Raw genomic sequence first — 11,092 nt, forward strand, 5'->3', positions numbered from 1 at the left:
CTGTATTCCGTAGTGTGTTGTATATTGTTCTTTTATTGCTTGTTATTCCTAGTTTTCTTGAAGTGTAAGGAGCTTGAAGTTGTCATTTCAAATTATATCAGATTTCAGCTCATCAATTTACTAAACCTTTTATATGAAATTAAAGAATTAAGTTAACTTGAAGTTCAGCCTTGACTAATATTAGTGTGTTTTTGCAGTGAATCCAAGTACACTTAAACAAGAAAAAAATTATTTGTGTTGTTCTGATTTAGGCAGGAAATCACCACAACAAATTTTACAAGTTTCAAGGTGAGAGAAAAGTAAGAAAACATGAAGTCATCATCTCCTGAAACAAGTTTACACTTACTTAATCTCTAGGTACTCTGTCCTTGAAAGAATCATATCCAGGAGCTTGTCAGCCTTTATAGCACTTACAGTCTTCTAAAGAGAAGAAAAAATGAAAAATCTTTTCAGAAAAAAGTAGTTGATTAAGATAATCTTGTTTGTTGAAATCAAGATGTTAATTCAAGTATTGAAGACCTACTGGATTAAATCATTCCCATTTTTCTGAGCTTTATCATGACAGATTTTTAAATGAGTTACATTCACAATGAAAACAACGCATCACCAACACTTTGCTTTTTAAGTAACTTGTTAGGCTAAAAACATCAACATGCATCTACACGCAAGTGGAGGCAGTGGATTATTACCTATTCATTTGTGCCGTGAACAATTACTGAAAACACTTTGATTCCCTGGCTACAACAGTTTGTCAGTCAAGATCCTAATTATTTTTTCAATTGAAATATGAGTTGACATGTTGCAAACAATTGGAAATTATTATTTTCTACCAACTTGTGCCATTTTAGCTGTGGATGACTTGTTAAGCAATCCTGTTTAACTTTTTACAATCAAATGTTCTCTACAGATTAGTACAGATAATGTCACAGTGCACTTCTGTTCCTTTGCAACAGATCCTTTTTCTGTATTTTCCCATTTCCTAGCAACAAGAAATAGGTTTTTTTCTTGGGAGCTCTGCTAGAAATATTTTTGCCACTTACTCTGTTTTCATGCTGTTTTCTATTTGTAAGCCCATCATGAGTGATTGAGAAACTTCTTTTGCATAAACTACAGTAAATCATGTGACAGTTATTTTTAGTGTTTATGCTAAATCATTGCTCTACCTCTTCCAAAAGTGAAAGGCCTCATTTTTCCAGGTTATGCATCTTGATCCACCGATGAAATACTGCTATTGCAGTCTCTATCACAGTTCCACACATAAGGATGAAACTCGATCAACTCAAAATACCTAAACCCCACTTTGTCTTAGGACACTGTCACTCTCTCTGTTCTTCCCTTACATGTAAGGCATGGTTCTTTGGGGCATGGTTTAGTGATTGATAGGAATGGTTGGACTCAATGATCTGGTAGGTCTTTTCCAACCTGGTGATTCTATGATTCTATGTGCGCTCAGCCAGAGATCACCATATAATGCACCTTTGTTTTTTTCTCAGAAGGTGTTCTAAACTTTTATTTCTGATCTGCTTGGTTTGCATACTGCTTTATCTCTGACAGTAGTGAATGTCTGATAGTAGTAAGATTATCTTCATGGCAAGGGCTTTATTGTTCAGTAGTAATACTGGTTGCAGAAGTTGCAAGCAGACTAGAGAGATTATGGGAACGTATGTTACTAACTTTTGGACATCTCAGTATGACATTTGTGAAGACATTCAAGAGCTTGGTGTTTCAAATTGCTTTTAAGTACAGAGTCTTAATACTGACACCACATTTTCATGAGCCTTCAGGTTTTATAGGGTCTGCTTGAAGATTTCAGAGTGTTTGGGTTCAGTGAGTTTGCCCTACTAGTTTGCAATGTCCACTACAAATGTTCTTTCTGGAAGAGCTGTTCTCCTCCAAGAAATGGAGAAAGGCAGCATAGTGCTCGAGTTTTAGGAAGGGGCGATGTTTGTTTCCTTGGAAGATGAGTTAATGTCCTTTTATTTGGAAGAAATTTGACATAATGAAGTTGCAATAGCTTTCAATTTATAAGGTTTCTGTAGTGTTGACTAAAACTATCACAGCTGGGTCTGTCTTTCACTGCATTTGTGTGTGTGATCCCATGTGATCCACATATGCATACACAAACAGTATTGGCATCATGAAGCCTGACAGGGGCTAAAGTCCTGCATGTTGCTGTAATACATATAAATTATAAAAAATGCTGTATTATATAAAAAGCAGAAGTGATTACATGAGCTTTAGCTATGTTTTGGTACTGTAACGCAAAGAGAGTATTTATTGCATTTTAAAAAGAAAATAGGCAACTTCTACCTTTGGTATCTTGTATTTTTCCCTCTACACAATAGATGGCACTAGCAGACCACATGATCAGGGTTTATTTTTAGCGTTCAGGGAGAAATTCCTGTTGCTGCTAGCAAGTACAATAGTGTTGTAGGTAGCTTTGACTGTTTTTAATAGTCATCTGGAGACCCAGTTAAATGATTTTTTTATTATGCCTGTGTGGAAAACAAGTCAGATCTAAGTTTTCTTGCCATTCCTTCCTGCCTTAATCTAAGTAAATATGTTTTGCTACTGCAACGTGTAGTTTCATAGCAACTTCAATATTCAAATTAATTTGTCAAAAAGGAGCCACTTGCTGTAGTTAGCACTGGCACAAGCTGCAATTCAGCAGCTATTATTAAGCCATTTCCCTTGGGGAGATTTTCCTAGCCTACTACATAAAAGACACATTTTACTCAAGCTTTAGCAGAGTTCTGTCAGTTTGCAATGGAGCATTGAAATACAATATAGACCTTATTTTCACAGGGTAACAACAGAAAAAGAACAGGATTTTAACATTTCAAAGTTATAGCCATTCTGCATCCAGAAACAGTGACATGTCAGGTAGCAAAAAGGAAATTCAGAGGCAGCACCTATATCTATTTTAAATCCATTTTTGTTTACATATAACAGGTCTGGTTTCAGTTATATCCTTGCCTAACTAAACACTTGGATAGCATTTTTTGCATGTCTTCTATGAAGTGTAGCAATAATTCAGGCCTCTAAACATCTATTATTTTACCTAGAATTATAGAAGTTCAGCATTCTCAGTCTTAAATAAACCACGCTGAGCACAGATATTCCTCTAAAAGCTCCAATCAATTGTTGCATGAATTTGTTAAAGTAAATATGGAAAGTGCTTTATGGAAGTATGAGAACTTTGTTATTGATAGGTATCTTTAACATCGTAGAACCTTCTTACTCTACAACGTGACTCCTCTCCAAACACACGCTCAGAAAATTCATTATAAGTGGAAGAGACATTTAGAAGAAGGTTTCTCTGCTGAACATCTGGACTTTCATCATGATATCTCTATAGCCCTAACCTTTATTAGCAATAATAGCAGCTGACAGATGTTTCTGCAAAGAGGTATCTTTCCTTCCTCTTACACTGCACAATAATTGAAACACATTAGATGGTTTTCATGGACTTTTTTCTTTTGAGTTGAATTATTCAAGAGTATTTTGCTGTGGCAATAGAAAGGAGAGTGGTGGCAGCACAGATTAACATTAGTTTGGTAAGGTGGCCACAGCAGGTGTCACTCGAGTGTGCAGTGTCTCATACAGAGGTAGGTAGGTGTGAGAAGATCATCTGTCTGCAACAGGGGTTTTGGTCTGTATCATTTTACTTCACAGAGGTGGAAAGAACACAAAATGTCAATGTTTTAAAGTTAATTTTAACAGTCTTGTGGATGACTAGGGAAATTCTTACCAAGGAAAAAGGAAACAACAGTGGTAATGAGACGTAATATGTGGCATAGCTTTTATCTTAGTGCACAAAGGCTTTTTTTTTTATCTTTGGTAATTTTAGCTAAAGCTGAAATTTATTTTCTGTTTATCTGTGGGTGACTGGGTGATGCAGCTCTTGAGCAATACCACAATTCAAAGGAATTATTTTGTTTAAATGAACCAACAATTAACCAACCCTTAAACATCTAGTGTGTAGATAGTTCAAAAACTTGACTACACTGCAATCAAATGATCTGAAACAAGGGCTTACACAGCTAGGCTTTGTCATATCCCAACATTTCTAGGCTGGTTCTATTTTTCTAGTAATCTGTAATAGATCTAATTAATTTAGATGACCTGGGAAAGTAAAAACTTCTTTTGGGTTTACCATAAATATTGTTTTATATAATTGCTAGTCTCTTCTCTTGGATATTTTTTCATAGTTATTTGTGGGCTTTTTTCCTTTAAAAATTTACAAGTAGAATTATGAACGAATTTGAATTTTCACTATGATGATACCTAAAGTCTTGTCTTTACTGCTTAGAACATATTTTGACCATGGCTCTTGATCTCAATGCAAAAATGTAACGTTCAGAAATTCTCCCTGGTGAAATATCACTCTATTCCTATAGACAGCTACTTAATTTTTGAAGATCCAAATTCAATGGGAGATAAGAACCTTCACTTAAAGGGGAAGTGATCTGCTTACTTTTAATCAACTAAAATGAGATTGCAGGCCTCTTACTGGCTTTAATTGTTACTATTTCTTGCTCTGCTCAGCAAGTGCATATGTTGTTTATAAAGCCTGGGGATGTTTCCTGGATTGCTTCTGAAGTCAGTGGAATAACCTCAGGGGTGAATCTGGAAAATAAATCATTTCTCTGCAAGCAGTTTGAAGGAGACATCAAGCTTGAAGACTGATTGCTTGTTCTAGTTTAACCCAACTTTCTTCCCTATTGAAGGAACGGAAATGGAGTGATCAATGTGAATGCTTAAACCTAAGGTATCAGAATTGATACCATAGATAGCAAAATGATATTGTTTCGATTAAACCTCTAATAACATTTAATTCAAAATTCAGTGCAAAAGATGTTATGTGTAGAGATCATTTCACTGTGGCAAGATCTGAGAAGTCTCCAAGCAGCTGTGTCAGTGTTAGAAGCAGCGGAAGAACCAGGACCCAGGCTTCAGCCAGCACTCGTTTTCTCAGGAGCGTGGAAGCTTTCCATTGGCATGGCTTCCTCTCGGTTTTGGGGGCACAGAGATGGCGCCATTTCTTATTTCTCCCTTTGTCCTCTGTCCTTCTGTGTTACCTAATACTCAATTCACACAAATTGTGTTGGCAAACAGCTCTCCTAGTATGTTAGTATTAGGATGTGGTTTCTATGATTCTGTTCCAGAAATCATCTTTCTTCATGACAGTCAACAAATTAGCCTTAGTTTCCTCCATTTTGTGGTCTCAAGCTGATGTCTAGGGAATTTAAACCTATGCAGGTAGTAAGTCATGGGTGCCCTCTGGCCTGACTGCTGACCAAAATCAACTCTCAGCTGAGATCCTGCCTAGAGCTGGCACGACTGGTTAGCTTAAAAGTGTTTAAACCAAACATTTGGTGTAATTATAGTATTATAGCAGATTTTAAAGGGTGATTGCCAGTGCTGTCAAAGGGTGAAGCTGACATTTTTCAGTACCTCTCCTTGCCAAACAGCCTTAAAATTTAAACATTATTATTGTCTTAGCATAGCTTTTTAGTCTTGCACTGAATTTAAAACATACTTACTGTTTAGGGTAGGCAATACAAAATCCCTATTGCTACTTTCCTGGAATCACAACCAAAAGGAATGGTACAACATTATATAATCAGATTTTTTAAAAATCAACTTGCAGTTTTACATGGCATCTTGTGTTTGCTCATGGCAGCCAGAACTGAGCGTTGCCATTGAAAACAGAGAGTCATGACAGTATATTGACTCCAAAAATACCTTCTGGTTGCAAAAATATTTAACGATGTTAGGGCTAAAGAGGAGTGAGAGGAAACTAAAGAAAGACAGGGTTGGAAACTGTTCATTGCACTGTCAGATAAAAATGCAGTATGGAAAAATGCACAAATAGGCAAATAAAAAACAATTTCTGGAGTAAAAATGCAGTCCTGCAGACCACTGAGCCTTCTTGAGTAGGGATTGAAGGATGAAAGGAGGTTGTTTCTCAAACCACACAGTTAAATTCAATGAGCAGAAAGAGCTGTGTATCAAACATTCAACTCAGGACTGGGGACAGATAAGTCTCTCCTAGGTTTCTACAAAGAATGAAAACACTGCCTTTGTGCATATGTCAGAAACCTCTCAAACCAAATCCTAGCAATGTCATGGATGGGTTATTGAAAACATCCTGTAAATCATGGTAGCAGTTAAATAAAATAGCAAAATGGGAACTAACAATCTCTCCAGTTTCTTCAAAAGGAGCTGGAGGAGTTTCATCATGTGGGATAATAAATTATGTAACTTTTTGACAGAATCAGCTGTTCACCTGTGGTTTTGTCACTTACTCCAGGCATGGAGACTCAGAAGTAGATCTAATGTTCAGGAGCTAAGAGAACAGGTAAAAAAAGAGGTGAGTATCCATACAGTAAAAGAGAGGAAGGGAAAGTCAGAACTACAAGATTGCCTTGAAGCCTGTGGAAATGACCATGCTACTTGTTGCTGGCATCAATGGAAATAAAGAAAAACATAAAGAACTTGAATATACAGTCAATTATATTAAAAGACAGCACATTACATAGAGGGAACAGGAGAAGCAATACCTTGACATGTTTCTTAGGAGCAAAGTTATATTATAACTGCAGTCACGGACCTGGAGAAGAGGCGGATTGCCGTGGATTAGTCAGAGACAGGAGGATTTCTCCCATCTGGATTTTCTGTAACAGAGGATCTTGATTGCTTGTAAAGGCCTCCATGTAGCTTCTAGTGATAAGACACCAGCTTGTTTGGCAGCTTCATGGGGAACACAGATTTTTTTGCCAGCAGAATGACAGAACTAGGAAAAGAACAGAACCTCTGAAATGAAACACAGGAATGAGCTACACAGGAAAGATGTTTATGGTGATCTGCTTCTGTATCCAGTGACATGGGGGAGGTTCCGAAAAGGGTGCCACTGTGGGTGCAAGGGAGTTTTGCTTGATTGTGATGGGTTCTCCACTACTGTCAGCTAACTAATGGCTGAAATGCATCTCAAAGGGTCAACGCACAACAAACCCTCACATCACAATATGGGAGAACAGAAACCTAAGTCAGGAGCCCCATGCTCATCACTGAAAATTTCAAATAAATAAATAAATAAAAACAGGAAAGAAAAACAGTTAAACTGGAAATGAAACATACAGAACTACAAAGCTCTGGTGATTCTAATGGACCAACACTGGTATGCGGAGGAGGACAGGGAAGAGAACTATGGTGATGCAATTGGAATAGCCACAAGGTAAACGACCACCCATCCAATAATATGTAATGAAGTCTTAAAACATATGTTTACAATCAGAAAGAGGATAGAGACTCCAATAGAAAATGGGTGGAGATGGCTTTTGTTATCTGTGTTTATAATAGGTTGCATTCAGATCAATTACATGTCCTGTTGTACTTCATTGAACCAAACCTATGGAATTAAGTCTCATCAAGATACTTCGTGGATGGGGGTAGTTCTGTTAATCTGCTGAACCACTGTTTAACATAAAATATTGCTAATCTGAACTCACTCCTTAGCATGATGTTGCTGCCCAATCATTTATTTTTGGTCTATCGTGAATTGTCAGTACCATTTTCTTTAAACAAGGGAGCATACTGTTCAGAAATTACCAAACAACGTCTTTATCGTTATCATGAAGTCTCCTATAGAGAGTTTCCTGTTAACTTTCATAGTGTTTTGAAGAAAATTCTTCTGAAGGCTTTTGTAGGCTCTTGTCCAATGTAGCTGGGGAGTCTGTTTTTCGACATCTAGTTTTACTCTTTACCATTTACTTATGGCCTCTTTGGTGCCTTTAGCTTCTTAGGATTTTAAAGTATTTTTTAACCAACTTATTCTTCTCAGATTTGCACAAATTTGAAGGGAGGCTAGCTGATTAATTAGTAATTAAAGTATAATCACAAAACCTGTTCTTAAACCGACTTCATTTACAGATTGAGTTCTTCTTTCAAACCCTGTCCATGAACAGGCACAAGTTTTGGCCATGTCAGCTACACCAGAACTGTGCAGGTTAGAAACAGGTAGCTATAGTGGCTGAAGTGTGCAGCAGATATTGTAAACAGGATGTGAATTCTAGTGCAAGTTCCTTTCAGGAAACCTAGCCACTTCTAGTCTGTTTTGTTGGGTTTGTTTTTTTTTTCCCCTGGCTTTGTTTTTAAACCTGCTTCTATTTAAAGGATACCAATTGGTGTAATCTTCCCCCCGCCCATATTACTAACACCCCTTATCAGAACTGCACTTTAAGATCCTGGAACAAACTGGAATGATTTAGGCTTTTGTTATTTCCTGGCTGCATATAAAGGTCAGAGTAGCCGGCTCCTTCTTGCATCTACATTTACAGTGATGGGAGAAATTTTTTGTAATGAATCCTCTTCAATTTGAAATACAAATCTAGTCACATTTTGGAACGTTCATTCCCTTCAGATAATCTCATGTTTGCTGCTGCTTTCGATTCTCCATATTGTTCACAGTAATTATTCTGCGGCTGCAGTGTCAACTACAGTTTTCCTCTGCCACTCGACTCTGTGCAAAACACACTGCTTTGTATATGACTCGTTGTTTCCTAACATCTACTTCTAAACAGGGATAGTGCTGTTTCAGAAGGCAGAAATGACTAAGCCCATGATACTACTGCCCAGGTAGCATTAAGTCAGCATGTCTTTCTGCAGATTCTATTGCACTTTACATCTGGCACGCCACACAGAAAGAAAGAATTCTTTGCCTAGTGGTTGAAATGTTCTCAATCAGTAAATACTTAAACGTAGCTGGAAATTGGCAGAATTTGAGGGGCCTCCTGTTAAGTAGGACATCTGCCTTCAGGATATTCTGAAAGAAGGCCCTAGGAAGGGAAATTACAAAGTGAGAAATCGTTTGTGTTAAGGCTAAAGTGTTCAAAAAACAACTATTGTTGTTAGATCAGAATTAGCTCCTCTGATGTTACATCAGACTTTATTAACCTTGTTTTAGCAAAAAGCTAAGGCTGTTGCTTAACTTTCTGGAATGAGCTATGAATTCCATTGTTTTTCAGAGGCTGTGGTTTGATTCCCAGAATCAAAATTAATCTAATTCTTGAGCTGGCATATACCCTAGATTAAAGTATTCCTAGATTAGGGCTCTGAAAAGAGAGGCTTTTGGTTTCAAAGCCTCTTCCACATTAATGGGTTCCTTATGGGTGATAATGGTGTAATTAAGAGAAGTTAAGAATCAGACTAAGCAGTGGGCTGCACAGCAGTCACCCTTTTCAGATTCATTGGAGAGAAGGAATATGGGGATACTTAAATTTGACCTCAGGAGGAAATCAAGATGTCCTAACCATACTACATGGTCGCTACTATGTTAAGAAGGCTGTTTACAAGAGGCTTGTTCAACACCATCAAAATCCCATGGAATCTTTCCACTTTGTATGAATTTAAATCACATTCTGTTCCTGTCATGCTTATCCGCTCTGCTCTATCTCAGAGTTGGCCTTCAAGAGCCATTTACAAAAAAAAAATAAATAATTCCTGCTTACTTTTTTAGTTGATAATAACTTATGGTAACAGGCAAACAGCAGTGGTAACTGATATCACACTTATCTACTACTTAATTACTCAGTGTGTACATGTTACTGGTGGGCTGGTCTGTCATCATCTGTCCAGCAGGTGAATGCCTTAACTAAATTTTTTCCTCAGTTCTACAAATATACACATATTTATACCTGAGCCTAGGTATGTTAGAATGGCTGGCCATGAGTTCTATGCACTCCTGTTTAAAACCAAATGAAAATTAGCTTCTCCTGAAAAGAATTAACTACCTGTGTTAAGGCCATTGCAGAGGTAAGGTTGAATGGCACCATGTGCTACCTAGACACACTGAGTCAATTACCAAATTACAAGTGGCACTCCACTCATCATCAATTTCAATCTCTTATCCAGAAATAGTGCTTCATGTAAAGCAAGACTGATAAAAACATATTAATTTGCAAGACAACCCAGAGCCAAAGCTAACATAAGATTTGTGCTTATTTACACACTGCCAAAAACTCACAGGCTTTGGAGTGTGTTGATACCTTAATGGCAACTGTGTTGAAATGCCTGGCAGTATTGGCAGTCTAAGTTTTTAGTGCTCATAAGGCTGCAAATATTCAAGTCTTAGACAGCTGTCTTCATCAGTCCAATCTACGTATTTGACCTCGTCTTTGGCCTGGCTGTTGGAATAGTGTCAAAAAACATATCTTACCTCATTAGGTAGCAAACAGAACTAAACAAATGTGATCTGGAATATGTATTCAGATTCGACAATAAGGGCTGCTGGATGTAAAGTTTCAATGGTATCCTTTGCGTAACATCCTTTTGAATGACTGATACTCCTCCATCTGATGCAATCTAATGAGTAAATGTTTGTCTTGGTTTTCATGAAGTGGTATCCAAATACGTTTTCTCCATTTTTTTTTTTTAAGTTTCAGTCCTGTATTTTAAATTATTCTATGCTACATGGGGGCAGAAAACTAATCAGAGCTGATTGCAAATACAAACTCCCCAGACATCTGTTGTGATTGTAGTAGATTAGGAAAATTTGTTTATGGACCTGAACCAAAACTACTAGATCTGTTTCCTGGAGGTGTTCAGGACAGTGAAGATTCAATATTCATGTAGATGGAGCCCTTGAAGCCTATTAGGCACATGGACTTCAAAGCACTTGCTTTTATTGAGGAGGGCATCCCAAAGAGTACAGCTACATGTCTCTCTTACCCGGTACATAAGCTTTCTCCCACTTTTAGAACATTTGCTGTCCAGGTTCACGAGGCACAGTGTGTCACCTGTGAGAGGAGTAACTAACACCTTCATTCAGAAAACATATCATCCCATCATACTGCACAGGAGTAGAAGTAGCAATGAAGAAATTCTCCCTGGCTGTGTTTTGTATAACCTAATACTGCTCAGTACCAAATCATTTTTCTTGAAGGAATTCAAACATAATTTCACCAAAATTCAATTAGACTAGAATAGAAAAGTACTATAATAGTATTATTATTATTTATTAAAGCCAAGGAAAGTCTTTCCTGGGAATGGTGGAGTTTGGGTGATACCACTCTCCTTAGCCAAGCACAAG

The sequence above is a fragment of the Phaenicophaeus curvirostris genome, chromosome 1, assembly GCF_032191515.1.
Source record: "Phaenicophaeus curvirostris isolate KB17595 chromosome 1, BPBGC_Pcur_1.0, whole genome shotgun sequence".
NCBI classification, from domain to species: Eukaryota; Metazoa; Chordata; class Aves; order Cuculiformes; family Cuculidae; genus Phaenicophaeus; species Phaenicophaeus curvirostris.